A 25,616-nucleotide genomic window follows, 5' to 3' on the forward strand; every position below is an offset into this window, starting at 1 on the left:
GATAAAAATGAAGAACCAATAAATTAACTATTCTGATTTCCAGATATCAGATGGTCTTCAATCTGGCAGCCTCAGCCTTTCAGAAGTATAACTCAAAAAATAACTAGAAGCAACTGGTGATGTTTTTTAAGCTAAAAAAAAAAAAAAGCTGATAAAAAGCAAGTACTCAAAACAAATGAATAATATGTCCCTAGCCGAGTGCCGAAGAATTGATGCTTTTGAACTGCGGTGTTGGAGAAGACTCTTGAGAGTCCCTTGGACTGCAAGGAGATCCAACCAGTCCATTCTAAAGGTGATCAGCCCTGGGTGTTCTTTGGAAGGAATGATGCTAAAGCTGAAACTCCAGTACTTTGGCCACCTCATGCGAAGAGTTGACTCACTGGAAAAGACTCTGATGCTGGTAGGGACTGGGGGCAGGAGGAAAAGGGGACGGCAGAGGATGAGATGGCTGGATGGCATCACTGACTCAATGGATGTGAGTCTGAGTGAACTCTGGGAGTTGGTGATGGACAGGGAGGCCTGGCGTGCTGCGACTCATGGGGTCGCAGAGAGTCGGACACAACTGAACTGAACTGAACTGAACCCCATCTCTGGAGGGCACTCTAAATAAAATGGTGAAATTATGTATTTCTTTCATGCATGTCAGTTTACAACACACTTTCACAAAATGCACAATATCAAGGTAATGGTCTTCTTCCAACAAGGAAGGACATCAGCAGCTGCCTACAAAGCAGTAAATTGGGATGAGGCAATGGCACCCCACTCCAGTACTTTTGCCTGGAAAATCCCATGGATGGAGGAGCCTGGTGGGCTGCAGTCCATGGGGTTGCTAGAGTCAGACACGACTGAGCGACTTCACTTTCATACATTGGAGAAATGGCAACCCACTCCAGTGTTCTTGCCTGGAGAATCCCAAGGACAGGGGAGCCTGGTAGGCTGCTGTCTATGGGGTCGCACAGAGTTGGACACGACTGAAGCGACTTAGCAGCATGAAGAAACATATAGAGAAGAGAGAGTGGCTGAGAGCAACAGCAGAATGAAGTTACTTCAATAAGAGAAAGAAAAACAACACTAGTTGCAACAAAGACAAGGCAAGAAACTAAATGTGTGGACAAGTGGCTTTCAGTAGAGACACAATTACCAACTAAAACAGCCTAGGAATGTGGAAACTCAGCCTAAACAAAAGCCAGTCTCTTCTCAAGTTGAAGTATAGATGATTTACAATATTACATAAGTTTCAGATGTACAACATAGTGATTCATAATTTTTAAAGGTTATATCCCATTTATATTTATTGTAAAATATTCAATATATTCCCTGTTCTGTACAATATATCCTTATAGCTTCTTTGTTATATACATAGTGCTGCTGCTGCTGCTGCTAAGTCGCTTCAGTCGTGTCCGACTCTGTGGGACCCCATAGACGGCAGCCTACCAGGCTCCCCCGTCCCTGGGATTCTCCAGGCAAGAATACTGGAGTGGGTTGCCATTTCCTTCTCCAATGCATGAAAGTGAAAAGTCAAAGTGAAGTCGCTTAGTTGTGCCCGACTCTTCGCGACCCCATGGACTGCAACCTACCAGGCTCCTCCGCCCATGGGATTTTCCAGGCAAGAGTCCTGGAGTGGGGTGCCATTGCCTTCTCCGATATACATAGTCATTTATATTAATCTCTCTTAATCTCCTACTTTTCTCTTGTTCTTCCCTCATCCCTCTCCCCACAGGTAACCACTAGTATGTTCTCTATATCTGAATATGTTTCTTTTTTGTTCTATTTACTAGTTGGTTTTATTTTTTATGTTCCATATATAAGAAATATCATGCAGTATGGTATTCACTTATTTCACTTAGCATAACACCCTCCAAGTTGCAAATAGCAAAATTCTGTTCATTTTTATGGCTGAGTAGTATTCCATTGTGTATATATACCACATCCTTTTTTACCCACTCATCTGTTGATGGACACTTTGGTTGCTTCCATATATTGGCAACTGTAAATAATGCTGCTATGATATTGAGTGCATATATCTTTACAAATTATTGCTTTCATATCTTTTGGGAACATACTCTGGAGTGGAATTGCTGGGTCATATCGTAGTAATATTTTTAGTTTTTAAAGAATGCTCCATATTGTTTTTCACAGTGGCTATACCAATTTACATTCCCATCAACAGTAGATAAGACTTACCTCTTCTCCACACTCATGCCAGCATTTACTGGTTGTAAACTTTTTGATAATGGCCATTCTGACCAGTTTGAGGTGATAGTTCATTGGTTTTGATTTGTATTTCATGAATAACTAGCAATATTGAACATCTTTTCATGTGTTTTTGGCCATCTGTATGTCTTCTCTGGAGAAATGTTCATTTAGATCATCTGCCCATTTTTGACTGGGCTATTTGTGCTTTTTTTTTTTTTGAGCTGCATGAGCTGTTTGTATATTTTGGAGATTAATCCCTTGTTGTTGCTTCATTTGCAAATATTTTCTCCCATTTGGTGGGCTGTCTTCAGTTCATTTATGGTTACCTTTGTTGTCCAAATGTTTTCGAATTTAATTAGGTCCCATTTGCTTAGTTTTTATTTTCATTATTCTGTGTGGTGGATAAAAAAGATCTTGCTGCGATTTATGTCAAGGAATGCTTTGCCTATGTTTTCCTCTAAGAGTTTTATAGTATCTGGCCTTACACTTAGGATTTTAATCCATTTGGAGTTTATTTTTATATACGGTGTTAGAGAATGTTCTACTTTCATTCTTTTGCATGCAGTTGCCCAGTTTTTGCAGCACCACTTATTAAAGAGACAATAGTATCTCCGTCATATATTTCACCTCTTTCAGTTCAGTTCAGTTCAGTCACTCAGTCATGTCTGACTCCCTGCAACCCCATGGACTACTGCAGCAAGCCAGGCCTCCCTGTCCATCAACAACTCCCAGAGTTTACCCAAACTCATCTCCATTGAGTCGGTGATGCCATCCAACGATCCCATCCTCTGTCATCCCCTTGTCTTCCCACCTTCAATGGCTTCTTAGTCAGAGATTAATTGACCATAGCCGTGTGCATTTATTTCTGGGCTTTCCATCTTGCTCCATTGATTTTATTTCTGTTTTTCTGACAGCACCACACTGTTTTGACGACTGTAGCTTTGTAGTATAGTCTGAATCCATTTTTCTTTCTTAAGATTGCTTTGGCTATTTGTGGTCTTTTGTGTCTCCATAAAAATTTTAAGATTTTTTTTTTGTTCTAGTTCTGTGAAAAATACCATTGGTAATTTGATGGGAATTGCATTGAATACGTATATTGTCTTGGGTAGTATAGTCATTTTCACAATATTGACAATTCAAGAACATGGTATATCTTTTCATCTGTTTGTGACATCTTTGATTTCTTTCATCAGCATCTTATAGTTTTTGGAATACAAATACAAATGCTATAATACATCTTATAGCTTTTGTATCTTCTGGTACCTTTATTGCTAGGTATTTTATTTTTTCTGATATGATAGTAAGCAGGATGCTTGCTTAATTGTTCTTCTCATCTTTTGTTGTTAGTGTACAGAAATGCAACAGATTTCTGTGTAGTAATTTTGTATCCTCCAAATTTACTGAATTTGTTGATGAGCTCTAGGAATTTTCTGGTAGCATCTTCAGGATTTTCTATGTATAGTACTTTGTCATCTGCAAAGAGTGACACTTTTGCTTCTTCTTTTCCAGTTTGGATTCCTTTTTCTTTTTCTTCTTTGATTGCCACGGCTCAGAATTCCAAAACTATGTTGCATAGAAGTGGTGAGAGTGGACATCCTTGTCGTGTTCCTGATCTTAGAGGAAATATCTTTCAGTTTTTCACTGTTGAGTATGATGTTAGCTGTGGGTCTGTCATATATGACATTATTATGATGAGATATGTTCCCTCTATGTCCACTTTATTATAAATGGGTGTTGAATTTATATTGTTCATTTATGTTTGTTCTTTAAAGCTTCTAGCTCTTTATTAAACATTCCCTGTATCCTTTCAGTCTGTGTCTCCATTCTTTTTCCAAGATCTTGGATGATCTTTACCATCATTACTCTGAATTCTTTTTCAGGTAGTTTGCATATCTCTACCTCACTTGGTTGTTCTTTCAGGGTTGTATTTTGTTCCTTCATCTGGAACGTATTTCCCTGCCATTTCTTATTGTCTACCTTTCTGTGTTTGTGGTCTCTATTCCTCAGATTGTAGGACTGTAGTTCTTTTCTGTTTTGTGGTGTCTGCCCCCTGGTGAGTGTTGCTGGTCTAGAAGGTTGTGCAGGCTTCCTGGTGGGAGGGACTGGCCTGTCCTCTGGTGGGTGGAGCTGGTTCTTGTTCCTGTGGTGGACAGGGCCACATCAAGGGGTGCATTTAGAGGTGGCAGTAGGCTCAGGATGACTTTAGGTATTTTTAACCATCCTGGTGGTTGTTTGGCTTGAGGTGTCCCAGCACTGGAGCCCGCATGCTGTTGTGTGGGGCCAGTCTTGTTGCCAAAATGGTGTCCTTCAGGAGCGCTCACGCCAATGAATATTCTCTGGGGCCCCCACCAGTGTCCTTACAGTGAGCCACAGACATTTCCTACCTCCCAGGAGACCCTCCAAGACCTGCAGGTAGGCCTGGCCCAGGCTCCTGTGGAGTCACTGCTTTGCTCTGGGTCCCAGTGCACATGAAACCTTGTGTGCATCCTCCAAGAATACAGTCTCTGTTTCCCCCAGTCCTGCGTAGCTCCTGCACTCAAGTCCCACTGGCCTTCAATTCCAGATGTTTTGGCAGCTCCTCCTCCCAATGCCAGACCCTGAGGTTGGGATTCAGAACTCTCACTCCTATGGAGAACCTCTGAAATACAATTATTTTCTAGTTTGTGGGTCATTCACCTGGCAGGTATGGGATCTGATTATATCATAAAAGTGCTCCTCCTATCATCTTATTGTGGCTTCTTTGTCTTTTGGCGTAGAATATCTTTTGGAGTAGGTTTGAGTCTTTTGTTCATGGTCGTTCAGCAGTTAGCTGTGATTCTGGTTTTTTTCATGAGGGGAGGTAAACTCAAGTTCTTCTATTCCACCATCTTGTCTCTTGCCCCTCTCAATAGTATGATTTTTATTCTTCAATTTGTTAATACGGTATATCACATTGATTGATTTATGGCTACTTGCATCCCTGAGATAAATCCCACTTGAGTATGGTAAATGATCCTTTTAGTGTATTGTTGGATTCGATTTGCTAATATTTTCTTGAGTTTTTTGCAACTATGTTGATCAGTGATACTGGTTTTAATTTTCCTTTTGTGTGATATCTTTGTCTGGTTTTGGTATCATGGTGAGTTAATCAAATGAATTCAGAAGAATTTCTTCCTCTGCAATTTTTTGGAGTAGTTTAAGAAGGATAGGTATTAAGTCTTCTCCAAATGTCTGGTAGAACTCACTTTTGAAGCCACCTGGTGGCTAGACTTTTGTTTGTTGGGAGTTTTGCCAGTATTTTAATACACAGCAATTTCTGTAAAATATTTTATGCATGAAAAAAATTTTATGTGTCAACTTAAGATTGTGGTTGCTTCTGAGAAGAGGGAGGGTTTTAGGACTGGAGAGTGAAATAAAGGCCTCCAATTTTTAAAATATTTTATTTATTAAAAAGCAAAATCAATGGTAAATGTGTTCATTCTGAGTGATGGGGCTGTATACTATTCTTTGTACTTTTGTGTCTTTTAAAAAGTATGAAGCTTAAGATAACTCATGAATGTGGCTTCATGAAGCAGTTTTTCAATGTAGACAGAACAGTCTTCTATTGGAAATGCCATCAAAGACTTTCAGAAATGAAAAGAAGTTATTGCCTGACTTCAAAGTTTCAAAAGACAGGCTGACTGTCTTGTTAAGGGCCAATGCAGTTGGTGAACTTAAAGTTAACGCTCACTTATTCAGAAAATCCTAGGGCCCTTAAGAATTAGGCTAGATCTACTCTTCCTGTGCTCTATAAGTGGGACAACAAAGCCTGGATGATAGCACATCTCCTTACAACATGGTTTACTGACTCTTTTAAGCCCACCGTTGGGAAATTTTGCTAGAAAAAAAGGATTCCTTTAAATATATTACTACTTAATACACCTGGTCACCCACGAGCACTGATGGAGATATACAATGAAATCTATACTGTTCTTATGTTTGCTAACACAAAATCCATCCTGTAGGCCATGGGTCAAGGAGTCATTCCAAATTTTAATTCTTACTATCTAAGAAATATGTTAGTAACACTATAGCTGCCATAGATGGTGATTCCTCTAATGGATCTGGGCAAAGTCAAATGAAAACATTTTGGAAAGGATTCACCATTCCAGATGTTACTAAGAACATTCATGATGAACAGGATTTTGGAAGAATTTGATTCCAACTTTCATGGATGACTTTGAGGGGCTGAGGACTTCAGTGGAGGAAGTAACTGCAAATATGGTAGGAACAGTAAGAGAACTAGAATTAGAAGCAGAGTCTGAGGCTATGACTGAATTGCTGCAATCTCATAAAACTTGAGCAGATGAGAAGTTGCAAAGAAAGTGGTTTCTTGAGAAGCAATCAACTCTGGGTGAAAATGCTGTGAAGATTATTGAAATGACAACAATGGATTTAGATTATTACATAAACTTAGTTGATAAAGCAGAAGCAGAGTTTGAGAGATTGACTTCAATTTTGAAAGAAGTTCTTCTGTGGGTAAAATGCCATCAAACACTACACAGAAATTGTTCATGAGAGAGTCAATTGATTCACCAAACTTTGCTGCTGTCTTAAGAAATTGATACAGTCACTCCAATCTTCAGTAACCACCACCATGATCAGTTGGCAGCCATCAACATCAAGGTAAGACAGTCCACCAGAAAAAAGATTATGACTTACAGAAGGCTCAAATGTTGGCCAGCATTTTTAGCAATAAATACGTTATATTATTAATTAAGGCATGTACATTTTTTAGACATAATGTCGTTGCACATTTAATAGACTATGGTATAGTTTAAACATAATGTGTATATGCACTGGCAAACCAAAAAATTCTTACAATTCAGTTAATGGCATTGGTTTAGAAACAGGCCCACAAAATCTCTGAGGTATGTCTGTAGTGACTTCCTGGGTACAATAATGAAAGGGGAGAAGTAAGTAACTTTACAGTTGAGAAAGCTGACAAATATTAACTTGGGCGGATGATAAAGATTAATATTACAGTGATAATTCATGTTGACAGTATATACCCTTGATATAACGTAATGAAATGGCACTTTAAGAAATGCAGCCCAAAACTGAAAATTTGCTGGACGGACAAGGGAGATGGTCATCTCTTCTCTCAGGTGCTGGTCTGCCCAGTCCACACTGACGTACTGACCTTGCCTGGCCACCTCCAAGGAATCCTAAGAGTTTTGGTCCAGCTTCTAGATGTCCAGGTTCAGACAAAAGTATACATGACGTAAGACTTTCTCCATGGACTTGTGGTCAATACCCTGTGGAATTAGGAAGCAGAAGTTGTGGGGGGTGAACAGCTGAGATCTGTGAGCTATGGACAGAGCTTTGGCTAGTTACTTAGAATATGTGTTTGGAATAGGGTTTTTGGGCTTAGGAAGGCCTTGATGTGTCTGAATGTGGGACTCAGTGTTTGGGATGCTGGGTGAATAATGTAAAGTAAAGTCGCTCAGTCGTGTCCGACTCTTTGCGACCCCATGGACTGTAGCCTATCAGGCTCCTCTGTCCATGGGATTTTCCAGGCAAGAGTACTGGAGTGGGTGAATAGGAAACTACAAAGATATAAAATCGAGGCAGTGTGATTGTCAGAAAGTATGTCATAGTATTGAAGATGAGGTTTGTGAATATATGAAAGTTGTTAACCAGTGATGTTTATCTTTGGCCAAACTGACAAAACTTTTCACTTTCTTGGAGCATCAGTATATTTCAGATTTGGAGGGGCGGCAATTAAATCCTTTAAAAAAAGAAAAATAACAGCAATTTACCTCTGTGGTTTTTCTCCTTTAAACCCAGATTAATCATGATAAAAACATCAGACAAGTACTTAATGAGGGCTATACCAGAAAATAACCAGTATTGCTCAAAACTCTCAAGATCAAAAACAAGGAAAGTCTGAGGAGCTGTCCCAGTCAAGAGATGCCTATGGAGTTACGATTATTAAATACAATGTGGTATCAAGGATCAGATCCTAGGACAGAAAAAGGACATTAAGTTAAAACTAGGGAAATCTGAATAAGCAGAGATTTTCGTTAACAGGGATCAGTATCCGTCCATTAGTTGTGACAAATGTAGCATATTAATATAAGATTTTAAAAAATTAGAGTATAATTGCTTCACAATGTTGTTTTAGTTTCTTTGTTTTATACAACAAAGTGAATTGGCTATGTGTATACATATATCCCCTCCACCTTGAGCCTTCCTCCCACCCCCCATCCCACCCCTCTGGTCATCACTAAGCACCAAACTGAGCTCCCTGTGCTATACAGCAGCTTCCCCCAGCTATCTGTTCACACATGACAGTGTGTGTATGTCACACACTGCTCCCAATTTGTTCCACCCTCCCATTTCCACATGTCCATTCTCTACATCTGCGTCTCTATTCCTCCCTTGCAAATAGGTTCATCTGTACCCTTTTTTCCTAGATTTCACACATATATGTTAATATATGATATTATATGATATTTGTTTTTCTTTTTCTGACTTACTTTACTCTGTATGACAGACTCTAGGTCCACTCACCTCACTACAAATGGCCCTGTTTTGTTTCTTTTTGTGGCTGAGTAATGGCTCATCTGGTAAAGAATCTGCCTGCCAATGAAGGAGACGCAAGAGATGTGGGTTAGATCCCTGGGTCAGGAAGATCCTCTGGAGAAGGAAATGGCAACCTGCTCTGGTATTCTTGCCTGGAAAATTCCATGGGCAAAGGAGTGTGGCAGGCTACAGTCCATGGGGTCACAAAGAGTTGGACACAACTGAGCACACATTCCTACACACACACACAATTAACAATAGAGGAAGCTGGGCACTAGTATAAGGAAACTCTATAGTATCTTTGTAATGCTTCTGTGAATCTAAAGCCATTTTAAAAAATTATTAGTATGTTAGTGCCTACTATGCTCTAAACACAGTTAGGCACTAAGGATACAGGGTGAACAAGAGGTTATGAATTCCATCTTCCAGACCCAACAGTCTTAAGGAAGAGAGAAGAGAAGCTGGTGTATCAATACAAAAACAAATAGGTACTTAACCACAATATTACAAGTGAAAATGGGTGCTGGGACAGTGAATGTAAGAGATGCTTACCTTAGATGTAGGGTTTGGGGGTTCCCCCAAATAGCACATGCAAAATCCTAGAAGCAAGAATATATTATACACAACGTATGGAGGGGAAAACATTCAATATGACCTAGTGTAGTGCTCAATGAGAAGAACAGGTAAAAACTGAGATGGCAAAATATGGATGGTCAAGAAAGGATCAGGTCATTGAAAGCTTTATGTGATATTAAAGACCTCTGAAACTTATCCCATGAGCAGTGAAGAACTACTGAAAGTTATAGACTGGGATGTGCCATGATCAGAGTTGTAGTCTTAAAAATGTAATCTCACTGTAGTATGGAGAATAAATTAGATTGTGGTGAAATATAAGTAGGTGCATCATTTTTAAGGTTGTTACAATCATCTAGGCAAATATAATAATGGCAGGATAAGGCAAAAGATAGAGACAAATTGTGACGGATCTGAGAGATATTTAGAAGGTAAAATCAATAGGACTTTTGTTAACTGACTGATTGAGGGTGGTTAGTGAAGGAAAAGGAAGAGTCAAACATTATGCCCACGTTTATGGCTAGCAACTAGGTAGACAGTGGAATTTTCCAGTAAGACATGGAATTTTGGAAATGCAGATTTGGGGGTCTGGTTGTATCTGGGGATCTTAGGTTCATTTTGAATCTTCAGGCTCAAGAGGGATTGTAGATATACATGTTTCTGAAAGTCAGGAGAGAAATCTTAGTTGTATACAAAGATTTGGGTTTCCTCAGCATATAAATGGTAATTTAAACTACAGCCCAGAGGAAATGATAAATAAACAGCATATGCAACATTTGTTGTTCCTAACAATACTTTTTGCCATCAGGATAATATTAAATTAGGATTGTCATAAGGCAATAAAGTAATGGAGTACATTTCAGAAAGATTTTTATAAAAATTTCTAAAAATTATACTTAATGGTTTAATTTCAGTTAGCTAGAAAACTGGTTTACCTAAAAAAATAAACTCATTCATAATGATGTGGGATAAATGAAGTATCATAATACTTCAGCTTCATGACCTGTACATAGTGGTTCCTCAGTCTTTCCATTAAAACAAAACAAAAACTTCTTGAATATTTGTGTGCCAGTACTGTTCTGGGTAACATGTGCATGTGTGCTAAATTGTGTTGCTTCAGTTGTGTCCTACTCTTTGTGACCCAGTGGACTGTAATCCACCAGGTTCCTCTGTCCAATGACCTTCCCGGCAAGAATACTGGAGTGGGTTGCCATGCCCTCCTCCAAGGATCGAACCTGAATCTCCTGCGGCTGCTGAACTGCAGGTGGATTCTTTACCACTGAGCCACAGGGGAAGCCCTTTCTGGGTAGGGCAACTTAGTTTAATACTACAAAGGATCCTTACTATTTAAGGGAAATTTGTCAAATATGACAGAGAATATGCATGCTGGTTAAGAGCACAAGTTCTGGAGACAGAATTCATGTCTGAGTTTCACCAATAGCCAAATGGCTTTAGACAAGTTGCTTAATCCCTCTGGGGTTCAGTTAGATGGGGAGAGAAATCACAAGTACATTTAGAAGGACTGCTCTAAGAAGTGAATCAACCAAAGCCTAGCATAGTTAAATGTAATATGCAATCAATGAGTTGCTACTTATTTCTAGTATTATTATTACTGTCTTACCATTCTTATTATATCCTCCCCTACAGTAAAAGCTCATTTTATCAAGAATCACTTAAGAGACTGTTTAGATAAATTCTGGCAGGTTGTGACCTGAACTGGCACACCAAAGATTGTGATAAAGAGAAGCAAACAGAAGTAAAAAATAATTCAAAGGTAGAATCAAACTGACTTGCTGGTTGTGTAGGACAAGTGATGGGAAGGAAGATAGCAATTAGTCCTAATTATTTGTTCTCCAAACAGGAAACAAAAATAGCAATTAATTCTAATTATCTGCCCCGAAAGAGGAAACACCAAAAACGGCTTTGGATGGTAGAAGAAAGCATTTTGCAAATGGTATTTAAGTCCCTGCTCACTGGGTGCTCATTAAATAACTTCTCTAAATGTTTTCTATAGAAAGCAAAAAGAATTACTTTATTTTTTAAATCTAGCTTTGTTTTAAAGAGGCACACCTGTTAATATATTAATTACTGTTAACTAGAAAATTACATAAAAGACAGGAACAAATCATAATTGGTATGCAATGTACGATAATCTGAGACACTACTGGTGAGAAATGTCCTTTGAATTGTTTTTCCATAAGTGGTGCTGAGTTAATCTACTCCTTTGTAGCCAAAACAGTATTTCTGAAGTGGCTGGCCATGGCCTAACCTCAGGGAAAATTTGAATTTACTTTTTGTTTGCATGGCACTCTAGCAAAATAGTAGCCTTGATAGACTTCTCAAGTATTTTATACACCAGCCTGCTGACTTTAACTTGATGAAGCTTCAGTTCAGTTCAGTTGCTCAGTCATGTTCAACTCTTTGCAACCCCATGAACCACAGCACACCAGGCCTCCCTGTCCATTACCAACTCCCGGAGTCCACCCAAACCCATGTCCATCAAGTCGGTGATGCCATTCAACCATCTCATCCTCTGTCGTCCCCTTCTCCTCCTGCCCTCAATCTTTCCCAGCACCAGGGTCTTTTCAAATGAGTCAGCTCTTCACATCAGGTGGCCAAAGTATTGGAGTTTCAGCTTTAACATCAATCCTTCCAATGAACACCCAGGACTGATCTCCTTTAGGATGGACTGGTTGGATCTTCTTGCAGTCCAAGGGACTCTCAAGAGTCTCCTCCAATACCACAGTTCAGAAGCATCAATTCTTCGGCGCTCAGCTTTCTTTATAGTCCAACTCTCACATCCATACATGACTACTGGGAAAAACCATAGCCTTGACTAGACGGACCTTTGTTGACAAAGTAGTCTCTGCTTTTGAATAAGCTGTCTAGGTTGGTCATAACTTTCCTTCCAAGGAGTAAGCGTCTTTTAATTTCATGGCTGCAATCACCATTTGCAGTATGATGAAACATAAAACATATTCTCTGACTCAAACATTTTTATTCAGTTTAAACCAGGTTGTTGTTTAGTTGCTAAGTCATGTCTGACTCTTTGAGACCCCATGGACTGTAGCTCACAAGGCTCTTCTGTCCATGGGATTCTCTAGGCAAGAATACTTGAAGTGGGTTGCCATTTCCTTCTCCAGGTAAATCAGGTTAAGTCTATAATATGTTATAGGGTGATCACATATGACTAACTCACGTCCTTCTTAGCCTCCCAACTCTATACTGCATAGTCTCTCTGAGCTCTGGTTCCCTTCCCCTATCATAGTCATCATAGTCATTCCATTCACATTCTCACCTATACACAGGGTTCAAGACTACTTCCTTATACTACAAAGATCACTCTGATCATAAACATCTCAGGAATGATAAACATTTATCTATACATAGACTAAGTGAGTATATAAATGTTTGGTTGAAGGCAGAGCATGGCCTAATCCAAGCTCTATTTTCTTATCTTTGTTTGATATGGTTTAATGTGATGTTACTTCTTGAAAGGTCTGCTTTTGGCTTCCATGTTTCCATGTTCTCCTGATTTTCTGTCTATCTCACACTCTTCCTCTGCCTGCCCTTTAAGTATAGGTGTTCCCCAATGTTCCTATTCTTCTGCTATACCTTTCCTAAGTGACCTTGTGTGGCCTCAAACAAATTCAATAAATGATTTATCCAAGGACAGACAGACAATTGGTAGGAAGAGACCTCAGTTCTTAATTCTAGTCAATAAATATCATTATGCACTCATTACATTCACTAGAGACTCAAAATAAGTAAAACAGTCTTTGCCCACACTGCCTTTTCTGAAGTCAATATAGAAGCTCTGAGCTTTTTCAGTCTCTTCTTTCACTTTCATCAAGAGACTCTAGTTCCTCTTTGCTTTCTGCCACTAGGGTGGTGTCAACTGTATGTCTGAAGTTATTGATATTTCTCCCAGCAATCTTGACTCCAGCTTGAGCTTCATCCAGCCTGGCATTTCAAATGATGTACTTTGCATAGAAGTTAAATAAGCAGAGTGTTATATAGCCCTGACGTACTCCTTTGCCAATCTGGAATCAGTCTGTTGTTCCATGTCGAGTTCTAACTGTTGCTTCTTGACCTGCATACAGATTTCTCAGGAGGCAGGTAAGGTCATCTGGTAGTCCCATCTTTTGAAGAATTTTCCAGTTTGTTGTGATCCACACAGTTAAAGGCTTTGGTGTAAACAATAAAGCAGAAGTAGATGTTTTTCTGGAATTCTCTTGCTTTCTCTATCACCCAGCAGAAGTGTGGTAGTTTGAACATTCTTTGGCAGTGCCTTTCTTTGTGATTGGAATGAAAATTGACCTTTTCCAGTCCTGTGGCCACTGCTGACTTTTCCAAATTTGCTGGCATATTGAGTGCAGCACTTTCACAGCATCATCTTTTAGGATTTGAAATAGCTCAGCTGGAATTCCATCACCTCTACTAGTTTTGTTTGTAGTGATGCTTCCTAAGGCCCACTTGACTTCGCATTCCAGGATGTCTGGCTCCAGGTGAGTGATCACACCATCGTGGTTATCTGGGTCATTAAGATCTTTTTATATAGTTCTTCTGTGTATTTTTGTCATCTAAATATGTTTATAGACTTCCGTCTAAACACAACAAATAAAACACATGTAATCCAACACATAATCCAACTAACACCAACCTAGACAGCATATTAAAAAGCAGAGACATTACTTTGCCAACAAAGGTCCGTCTAGTCAAAGCTATGGTTTTTCCAGTGGTTATGTATGGATGTGAGAGTTGGACTATAAAGCAAGCTGAGCACTGAAGAATTGATGTTTTTGAACTGTGGTGCTGGAGAAGACTCTTGAGAGTCCCTTGGACTGCAAGGAGGTCAAACCAGTCAGTCCTAAAGGACATCAGTCCTGAATATTCATTGGAAGGACTGATGCTGAAGCTGAAACTCCAATACTTTGGGCACCTGATGCAAAGAACTGACTCACTGGAAAAGATCCTGATGCTGGGAAAGACAGAAGGCAGGAGAAGGGGACAACAGAGGATGAGAGGGTTGGATGGCATCACTGACTCAATGGACATGAGTTTGAGTAAGCTTCCCAAGTTGATGATGGACAGGGAAGCATTGTGTGTTGCAGTCCATGGCGTCTCAAGGAGTCGGACACAACTGAGCGACTGAACTGAATTCAACTAACGTAAATAAATCAAAAAGCATAAATCCATAAGGCTAAGGGCAACAGGAGTGCACATGAGATGTCAGCAGAATCTGGAAGCTGAAAGATAAGCAAATGGAAATTTACTTCACCTATCTGACTAAACCTACAGTGAGGGAAGTAAACCCAAAGGCAATACAATTCAGAGCACAGAATCTCAGTCATGTTCAGGAGTTAGGGATGCCAAACTCCTCTAAAAATGGGAATGCAGAATGAATCAACACAACTTGATTGAAAGTTTTCATAAGGACAAGTTAGGGCCTAGATCTCCTCCCTACCTAAAGAGAAGAGGCATAACCCTTCTCCATTCCATCAGAAGAGGTGAGATTAACTTTTGAAGGGGATGAGTTAAATAGGTTCTGAACTTCTAGAAACAAGAAATGAGGCTGAGCTCTATACTGAATACTAGGAAGTTAAACAAAAGTCTACATGATAAATGTGAGATTTATCCAGCCTTCTTCTCCCATTCAGCTCCCAGAACAGTGGCAGACAGATCACTAGTCCTCAGATTTACCCTTCAGAAAACCATCCAAAGCAAGATACATGTGAAACTCTCTTAGGTGAAAACAGAGATAATGGGAGAAGTGAGGAAAGAGAAAAGAATGCATATAAGGGAAAGATGTTAGGTATGAAAGTTAAATCTTCACTTCTATAGTAGAAAATCAGTAGATATCATATTTTTAAATATTGAGAAATAACAATATTAGCGTATTATTTAAAAGTAAGGTGGAATACACCAGAAGAATAAGCTAAAATAATTAAAGTGAGTATACCTGAGAAACACATGTGGAATGGAAAAGGACTGGGCAACAGGTCTATTTTACATTATAACGCTGTATAATTATATGACGTTTTAAATGATATATATATTACTTTGATTAAATACAAAAACTTTTTTTTTTAAAGGTGACATACATAGGGTGGTGTTTCCAGCCTCCTGAAGTCCAATGGCCTTAAACTCTGTGAACCCACACTTTAAAAAAACAAAAAAGAAGAAACTAAGGTTCAAGGAACTAGTCAGTTGCTTACATCAAGTAGATAGATTCAAAAAGCCCAAGTTACTTTAGAATAGTATGCCACCAGACCACACGCTGTAGGTTGTTTGTTCAATTTGACACAAATTAAAATGTATTGAAAATATTTAATGGGAAAGTGGAAGAGTTTGAGCTGACAAATGTTGACACAGTTCAAGTCATTTGATATAATAACTAGGAATCCTCCTCTTGGGGCCAAAAATAATAACAGAATAGATGTGACATTTCTGAAGATTGCTTTGGAAATGGCAAGAACAGCAGTATATTCTTTAAACACATCTTCAACTAGAGAACATATTCAAAACGAAGTTGCAGAGTGGGAAATCAAGATATATATTACTGCAGGATTATAATATGACCTACTAGCATCATATAAATGTCTTACAAATAAATCAGTGGACACTGAAGTATTCTTCAGATGGTTTTCTTTTTAAAAACCTCCCCCAAAAGGTAGCTTAAAACCTAATTAAAATAAACACACAATTTGTTTATTTAAAAAGGTGCTACAAACTATAAATTTTATTTCTAGGAAAGCAGAAAAACAATATTTTGAGTATGTGTTTTAGAGATATACACTGAAATATTACAAATGGTATGGTATGATGTCTGAGATTTGCTTCAAAATAAAATTGGGTGGATAGAGAGTAGGGGCTAAAAATCGAACAGCATTTATCATGAATTGATAATTGTTGAATACTAGGATCCATTATGTTATTCTGTTGACTTCTGTACAAATAGAAAAGTCGTCAAAAATAAATGTGCCATCCACAAACTGAGAATCCCTGTAAGTATACAGGCACATTTTAAAGTCAAATAAAGTTAAAATGATTAGTACCTGAATTTGTTCATAACATAAATCTACTACTATTCTTCAACAGCTTTGGGAGACTACTAGAACAACGAAACAGAATTTGGTGTTTAACTCACAACATTTCCATGACTGACCTAATTATCTTAAGTTCTCTTTAAATCTACTCTAAAGCCCCCACTATGCTGTTACGTATCATCATTTTTTAGTAATTACTTACAGAGCCTTTTTTCTTAATGGTAAAAATGTAGTAGTATATATTCAATGACATCTTAGACTTGGTGAAATATGTTAGATGGGTTGAGGAGAAAAAGGTGGCAATTAAAACATGACACACTTGTTTTCTAATTTTTCTAATGTGTTCTAATTTCATAAATGTTAAGATGAAGAAAACAATTTGACTCTTAGCTTTGATGACACATATATTTTTCCCCCAAAGCATTCTTTCTCACCCCAACCTTTCATCCCTACACTAAATCAATCTTGAGAGTCAGAAATTCAAAGAATATCTGCCTTTATCAAAGTTTGACAGTGGCATCCCTACCTTCTCCTACTTGTCCTCATACCACTAATTTGAAAATACCAGTTTTGCTTGCCTCTCCTACCAAATGCCAAGCAAGGTGTCTTGTTAAAGAAATACTCAGAAAATGAATAAATGTTTCCTCTTGAGCCTTTGATAGTACTTTGTACTCAGTAGGCACCAGTGACTGACTAAGATGCCAGTGTAAGCATGGACTTGTTTGCCTCATACCAGTCAGGGTTTCTTATTATGACAAGGAATGGAAACTAGCTCTGCCTATTTAAGCAGAAAATGAATTTGAAGGTAATCTACAGAATCTCCAGGAGGGCTGGAGAACTGGGTTTAGAGGTTGATGCTGCTGCTGCTGCTGCTAAGTCACTTCAGTCGTGTCCAGTGAAACGTAGACAAAAATAATGTTTAAAATGACAACATAGAGCCAGTCTAATAAAGACACCTTTACTTCCATTATCAGGTCCAGAATCAATAGCTGGCTCCACTGACCTCTCCCTAGGACTGATCAAGAGTATTGCCAAAAAAATATGTGCTTCTGGGGCAGACTCTGGGTCCATGTCTCTGATGAGTCCACGTCTTATCTCACGCAAGGATGCCTGGGAGAAAAAGCATCTGGCACTTTTAGCTGCTATAGTGAGAAGTGGCCTCTGTCTCATAATGTGAGACAGCCCCCTCAACACAGGAAAGGGGTTCAGACAGCAGTGTTCAAGAGTAAAGATGGGTGTCCACTCTATATAAACAAATACCTTTGAAAGCCAAAACACACTGCAGACAGAGTACACTAGAATACACTGAGTGAATACATGTCTGCCTTTCATCTTTGTCTACTTTGTGCCATTTTATTTTAGAACCTGAACATGATCCTTTGTGGCTACTCTGTGGCTATTCAAAGAACATATTATTTTATCTAAGAATTCCAAGTCTGATCTTAACTAGGTGAACCCACTGGTGGTCACAAAGTAGAAGCATTTAAGTGATGATTGGTTAATTATCTAAGGAATAATCTTTAAGTAGAAAAGAATGAGGATATTCATTATTAATCAAGGAAAGGATGTACAATAGTTATGTGCTACATAAATGTTACTAAGTTAATTAGATGTTGGCAGGTTCATAGTAAATGCCTAAGAACTCAATGTAAAATGCATAATCAGATTTAGGAGGTGCTTTTAAGGTCATATGAGCCAACATCCTACCCAGGCTCACAAGAGTCAGGCATTCCCTTACTACATTTCCTGATAGATGGCCCAAAATGCATCACTTTCAGTACAGTGAGTTAATAGTGTCTGTTTTTGATCTTTTTAATATGGACTCTATTGGACTCTAATGGACTCTATGGACTCTAATATGCAACCAAAGAAAGCATTAATTTCTTCTGTACTGTTGGTTAATACTCAAGTGAACTAACTTTTACAACTCAAACTATTGTTAAGAAGGACTTCTACTCCCTGACCTTAGCAACTAATCTTAGAAACTAAATGAAACCAATTCTTTCTGCACATAATTTTAGTTTCAGCTCTTGCTCTGGGCTAAGGGATATTAAGTGTAACCCTGATTGTCATTCAAATTCACTAGTTCTTGGAGCTTTGCATTATCAACAAACCTGATATATGTATAGTCTATCTCTGTGTGTATGTGCTCAATTACTCAGTTGCGTCTGACTCTTGGCAACCCTCTGGACTGTAGCCTGCCAGGCTCCTCTGTCCATGGGATTTTCCCAGCAAGAATACTGGAGTGCATTGCCAATTCCTCCTCCAGAGGATCTTCCTAACCTAGGGATCCAGCCTACGTCTTTCCAGCATCTCCTACATTGGTAGGGGAGTTCTTCACCATTGAGCCATCTGGGAAGCCCTAAAACTGTAGAAATGTAAGGGTCAAGGGAAGAGATCTGAAGCAAGCCAACAGAAACAAGCTTCTATGTAGCTTTCACACTTAGAAACATTCTTTGGTTCCAGCTGATGAATCCAGCTATTAGATCTCATCCCAGATCTCATTTTTTCATTTCATCTACAAAGATTACTCAAGAGTCTAGTTGACAGATGTATTCCAGAAGGTTGGTACAGATGTAAAAATTTGATGAGTCTGGCTCTATTTTAAATATTCTATGTTATCTACAATTTAAAGGAATAATAGAAGAAATACTTGATACAAAACATCAAAAACTATAATCCAATCTTTCTGTTTTATGTCTTGATTTTCATGTACTAGTTCACATATTGGGCTACATACAGATCATACATGAGACAGAATATGAAAACCAAATTTCTATGCCAGATATTTTAATGTAAGCTTTCAAAGTTTTAAGTTATGTATTTAGGTTGTCCTATGAAGGGTAAATATATATTTACAATTGTTATGATTAATGATGTGCATAATATATATTAATTAAAATAGCTTTGATAAATGTTTACCATTTTAAAGAATATATGATAAAACTTCTCAATTAAAAACAACTTTTTTAAGATTTTTGCTAATTTAAATGGATTCTAAGACCAAAGAAAATTTGAAATTAAAATATAACTGTTCTACCAGAATATAGAATCTTCAGAAAATTTGGCTTTCAAATACTGAAGGGTACAGCATCTTGATTCTTCTTCTGAAGCAAAAGGAAGAAATATATTTGTATAGTTAATTCATGCCAGAGACTGATTCACACTTAAAATATTTATAATGCCAAACTGTAATGTAAAAAAAAAAACAATAGGGAACAGAGTTTATGTTATCATTGATGACATTTGCTAAACCAAAAAGCAGCCGTGGTATAAATAAGTTATTAGTTTCATCATGAATGAAAGCTTCTAAACATATGGTAGCTTTACTTATACAAGGGAAAAAGGACTGAGAGTTATATCAGCTGAAATAAGACCTTATACCACACGTTCTAATTAACAAAGTCCCAATCCCAATAATTAAAATAGAAACTACATTTAAAAGTTATGTAGACTTTTGAATCTGTAGTCATTAGCTTGTTTGAAACTGATTTTAAGGGGGCTTAATGAGCTCTCCTTGGAGAAGACAATGGCAACCCACTCCAGTACTCTTGCCTGGAAAATCCCATGGACGGAGGAGCCTGGTAGGCTGTAGTCCATGAGGTCGCTAAGAGTCGGACATGACTGAGCAACTTCACTTTCACTTTTCACTTTCATGCATTGGAGAAGGAAATGGCAACCCACTCCAGTGTTCTTGCCCGGAGAATCCCAGGGACGAGGGAGCCTGGTGGGCTGCCGTCTATGTGGTAGCATAGAGTCGAACACTACTGAAGCGACTTAGCAGCAGCAGCAGCAATGAGCTCTCCTTAAACATTTACCACAATCATCTGATTTATATTTAAAAAAAGCAAAAGATCAAACATAGCAAATTCTGAATTATTCTGGTGGCATCAAAAACATTACAGATTGTACACAGACAATATAGAAATTGTCTAATTACATTGAGATTGAAGTTATTTATCCCTTAGAACACAGTTAATGTTTATTTTATAGACAAAGATGATTGGAGTTGACACAATATTCTCTTTTGAAATGTGTATATCTTTCATTTTTCAGCACAGAAACTGATGTTAAATAAGACTTGCTCATGGTCAGCATAAATGAACTGGAGGGCTAAAAGTTCCTGGGATGCAAAAACAAACTGTCTTCAGAGTCTCTAAATTCAGACTATTTACTGAAGACTTAGAATGTGAACTGAGCACACAATTTCAGTTAAAGCTCTTTCTGGGTGACAGTTCGCATAAGCTGTCTTTAGAGATCACTGAAGTAAGGCTTTCTTTAATAAGTCATATCACTTTAATAAGTGAAACCCTGCTGAAAATAGAAACTGTAGTCTAATTGCTTTGAGATTTTGGCAACTTCAAGATGTCTTTGATCACTCTTTTTCTCATGTACTATCAGAATTATAAGGCAGGATATGTTTGCCAGACACTACAAAGAAGAACAATATAAATACTTGAAACAGAGTGTTTTCTGTTTTATTTTTAAGGAATAATCATTTGATAAGGAAAAACCTGAATTAACTGCTTCACTATGCATTTTAACATAGAGTAATTTTGTGATTTAAAAAACTTACTGTAATTTAAAGTTTATATTTTATATGCTTATTTACTGTAATATAAAGTAGAAATTTAACCATACATACGGATACTCAGGGCTTCCCTGGTAGCTCAGCTAGTAAAGAATCCGCCTGCAATGCAGGAGACCCGGTTCGATTCCTGGGTCAGGAAGATCCCCTGAAGGAAGGGGTAGGCTATCCACTCTAGTATTCTTGGGCCCGGTGGCTCAGACGGTAAAGAATCTGCTTGTAATGCGGGAGACCTGGGTTCAATCCCTGGCTTGGGAAGATCCCCTGGAGGAGGGCATGGCAACCCACTCCAGCATTTTTGCCTGGAGAATCCCCATGGACAGAGGAGCCTGGCAGGCTGCAGTCCATGGGGTCCCAAATAGTTGGACACGACTGAACTACCAAGCATAGCACAGCACTGTATGGATATTCAATTATATGAAGCTTTTCTGAAGATGGTCCCTAGAGATAACTATATCTGTTAACAGACATGAAATCTAGGATGGCACTCTACCATCATTTGCTTGAGACTGGCAAACAGGAACCTTCAGAAAAAGGAGATTTTCTGTTCTCTATTTGGACCATAGTGGTTTGATCTTCAACTTCCCTGGAAAATTCCTATAATGATCAATAGTGAAAGTACCCACTGGGTCTTCAAAGACATAAATATAAGTGGTGTGTTTTTGGAATTAATTACATTTGAAATATTCTGAGTAGGTATTTTCTAGTACTATAAGCATATGGCCATTTTCATATAGTTCTATTTCTGTAAAATCTACATTTTTTTTCCATTATCAGAATCTGCTTCCTTAAAGATAGCTGGACTAAATCAGAAAATGATTGCAATTTAGTATCTTTTCCTATTTGAAGCAACAGACTTGCTAAAGCCAAAACATCTGCTTATCTTATTTCAGGAATTTGGGCAAAAGCAACCAAATATTGATCAGCATCACAAATATCAAATTTAAATATCATCTTTTACATAAAAATAACAAAACTTTAAAATGCTATATACCAGATTTGTTTGATGATGATTTTTTTCACCTGAGGAAACCAGGAAGGTAGCAGAACTGTAAAGAAGCCCTTTAAGTATTAGTCAAAAGGCAAACAAACTATTTTTTTAATGCAGTGAGATGCATTCACCCAAGTACCGTTTACCAATCCTTGGACTTGTCCCTTTTCAGCTCCCTTTTCCATTCCCATCACCAACTATGTAATGTCCTTTAGCATTCCCTTTTCATTTTCCTCATTCTCAGCAGGCTTCTTTGTCCTCTGACTGAGGCCGTCAACTTCTAGCTCCACTCCATTAGGTATAAAGGCATGAATTTCTTTATTCCTTACCTCCCAGGGTAAGATCTCTCTCATTCAAGGTCAGACCTGTCAAAACTGCTCATCATTTTTGACTAGAGCCGCTAAGCAGAATTCAGTGGCTTTCCCAGGCTCCTCGAGTGGACCCTGGAAGTCTCATATCTTATGATACAGAGCTCTTCCTCTACCCCCACTTCCCTTACTCATCTTTGTATCTTTTGGCACCTCTCACTAAATCTAGCAAGCAGAGATGTGTTGAACGATTCACTTTTTAAAAGTATTTAAAAATTTTTTTTAATTGGAATATAACTGCTTTACAATGTTGTGTTAGTTTCTGCTGTACAACAAGGTGAATCCGAATGCGTATGCATCTCACTTTTAAGCATGAGTTATTTTCAATAGCTTGAACCAGAACTGGACTTGTCCCAGATTGTCTGTAGAAAAGCATATGATTTCTGCTCCACTTTCAATTTTCAAAACACAATGACCCCAAAAAGAGGACCGAAATATTTCCAGTGACTATAGAGTTGCCAGATAAAATACAGGCAGCTCAGTCAAAACTGAATTTCAGATGAACAACAAATAAAACAATTTTTAGTATACCTCAAATTGTGCATGGGATATACTTGTACTAAAAACAATTATTCATTGTTTATCTGAAATTCAAATTTAACTCATGAGTAGCTTATATTTTTATTTGCCAAATCTGACAGCTTTACCAGTGACTCTTTAAAAATTCTCACAGGACTCAAAGAATGCTTCTTTAGAGCACCTGGAGGCTTGTATCTGAGCTCTGCAAACTTCTCAACTGGCCATATTTTATGTCTGTTAATGATACTGGGTTACTTTCTGAGCAAGTCAGTAACATACTTTAGGAAATGCTGTTTCTTATAGAAAATTTTTACTTATTTTGTTAATTTCATAGAATTCCCTTCTAATACCGTCTATCAATAATTTCAGCACAGAGAATACTGTAATGTTGCCCCAGATTTCTTGGAAAGCTGATATTCAGAGTCATTATCAATACTATTTCTGAATTAAGTCCTTGCATTTATGTATTAATAATGAAAAATTTTTTGAAATTTTAAGTTTGAAAACACAATATGAGAAATATATGTCTTTCATTCGGGGATTCCTTTTCTTCATCAAGCACAGTGAGACATACTGTCCTCACTAACAGGCTGGGGAGAAGTAGCCTGGGAAGCGGAGGTGGAGCCTGTGATGTAACTGCAGTGGGGCTTTGCTAGAAAAGTCTTCTCTAAATGAGAAATATCTGTACACTGAATTGTTTAGCTTCAATGTGCATGGTCTTACAAGAGAAGAGACTTGTCTCTTTCAGCATAATGTAAATCTTAGAGGCTTGAAATCTTGGTCAACAGAGGAATTCCTCACAAGTTGTTTAGAGACATACTAAGAGTCTCACTAAGGGAGGAAAAAGCAGGTTTCTTCAGCAAAGGAGTACCACTGTAGCGCATTAATGGTGTGTGTGTTACAGTGGAAGTTATAACCCAAAGTGTGAGGAAAGATGCCCTACAGCTTCTTCCAATCCTGAAAGTTTTCTACATTACTGTGTTGTTTCCTTATTCTTGACAGTGATTATGGAAAAGACCTTCATTTCTTATTCCCACGGAAGAATTCAGGAGAGAGAAATGTCTCCCAGTTGTAGAGGAATACAAATTTTGCCTTTCTTAAAATTTCAACTAGATCTCAGATTCAACTTCTAGGGAGAGAATGACTAATTCTGTGTAACTACTTGGTGTCTTAAGATGATAATGAATTAAGACGTTTATTCCAACATAAGCATATTACCTGCTTTCCACCATATTGGAAGCTCTGGTTTGTCAAGCTCCAGGCTCAACACGCACACTGCAGAGATGCAGAACAACGCTTGGATATCTGCCCAAGACTGGTCTCTCCGAACGACAGACTCAAATTTACGGTACCAATCTAAAGCTCACCGTGGGGCTGGCAGTATCTTTTTCCTATTTGGTATAGGAAAGGGATGAGATCTGGCAAACTGAGGCACGGGGCTTCTACCTGCCTGTGCGGAGCATAAAGGCTGACAAACATATTCATTAAACTTGATCTGAAGCAACCGAGCCTACGAGGTCGTTCCTGAAATATTTATAAGGTGTGTTACCGGACTCGCCACTTACAGGTGGGGAGGAAACACGGTGAATAGAAGCACCCACACTTGAGGGGCGGGGGGCGGCGAAAGGCACTCACAATCGCACAGCTCATCACCACACTTAACTGTTTTGCTTTTAATAGCTCTGTCAGCCGTCGCTCCCCAGTCGCCTGTTCAATTCTACCTGCCTAGGAAAGAGATGTTCTCGTAAGTGAGGGGTTTCCTGGTAGTAGGAGGCACCGAGCGTCAGCTCCTAAGACAGGTCCCCGGGTTCCGGGCGCTGATGACCCTCCAGCTCTGCGGCCCGCCAACCCGAAGTCCTGCACTGCCCCTGTGGCCTCAGGCCGTGGGGCAGGGGGTCCCGAGACCCCGACGGGCCACTCGCCCTGCCCGGCCGCCCTTGTCTCCGCTCCTATTTTGGTCTCTGCCAACCATGCCTCCTCAAAAGCTTTCGGCGTTCGGTCAATAGGTGATTAGCGCCCCAGCCAAGATGTAAACAGCTTCTCCTGCCTACCTGCATCCCCCGGGTGCTAATTTGGGGTGGCAAGATGAGGGGACAGATGACGGTCCTCAATGACCACGAAGCCCCTGCACCGAGGTAGTATGCACTTTTCATTGCAACACCCTCCTCCCACACCCGCAGCATTCCTGCTGCGCCCCACACGCTGCACGGCTCGCGCGATGCCTCGCGTCCTCGCCGCCACCTCGTTCCTCTTCAAGGGCATTCGCGCCTCTCCTCTCCGCTCCCGGTGGGTCGCCCCAGGACGCCGCTACTCACGTGAACTCGGCGGCCGCAAAAGCTCAGCAGGTCCCGGCGTGCGGCAGTCGGGTCTCCATCTCTGCTCTCCCAAGCGCTCCGGCTGCGCGCTCCGCCCGGCGCTGGACGAGGTCGGTCCCAGCGCGGAGCCTGGACCAGGGCTGCCGCACTAGCTGCGGACGCGAGCGGGGCGGGGGCAGGGCCGGAATTTGGGTCGCTAGGAGCTGAGCAAGCTGGGATGGGCCCCAGGCGGCGGACTGCGAGCAGGCAACCGAGAGCAGCCCCGGGTAGGGCGTGCGGAGGTTTCCCTGGAAGCACAACCCGGGAAGCCACTGAGCATGCCCAGTCGCGGAGGAGGGAGCGCGGGCGTCTGGAGGGGAAGGGTTAAATCTGCAGACCTGGCTGCTTGGGCAGAAAGCAAGGAGTACAGGCTGGAAGATGGTGAACCTCAGGAGACTTGTCTATGGGGCTCCTAAAGAATCCTGGAATAAG

The 25,616-nt window shown here is 39.4% G+C and overlaps 1 protein-coding gene across 2 annotated transcripts in view; it reads right to left on the reverse strand.

The window, feature by feature from the left end:
- ELMOD1 (ELMO domain containing 1) overlaps positions 1-25,413 on the reverse strand; it is an 89,370-nt gene extending 63,957 nt beyond the window's left edge. For both annotated transcript variants that reach the window (XM_005900483.3, XM_070383218.1), the window contains exon 1: positions 25,146-25,413. The gene's annotated coding sequence lies outside the window, so the exon portion shown is untranslated. The remainder of the gene's footprint in view (positions 1-25,145) is intronic.
- Positions 25,414-25,616: the final 203 nt, after the last annotated feature.

Source organism: Bos mutus, chromosome 15 (genome assembly GCF_027580195.1).
Source record: "Bos mutus isolate GX-2022 chromosome 15, NWIPB_WYAK_1.1, whole genome shotgun sequence".
NCBI lineage: Eukaryota > Metazoa > Chordata > Mammalia > Artiodactyla > Bovidae > Bos > Bos mutus.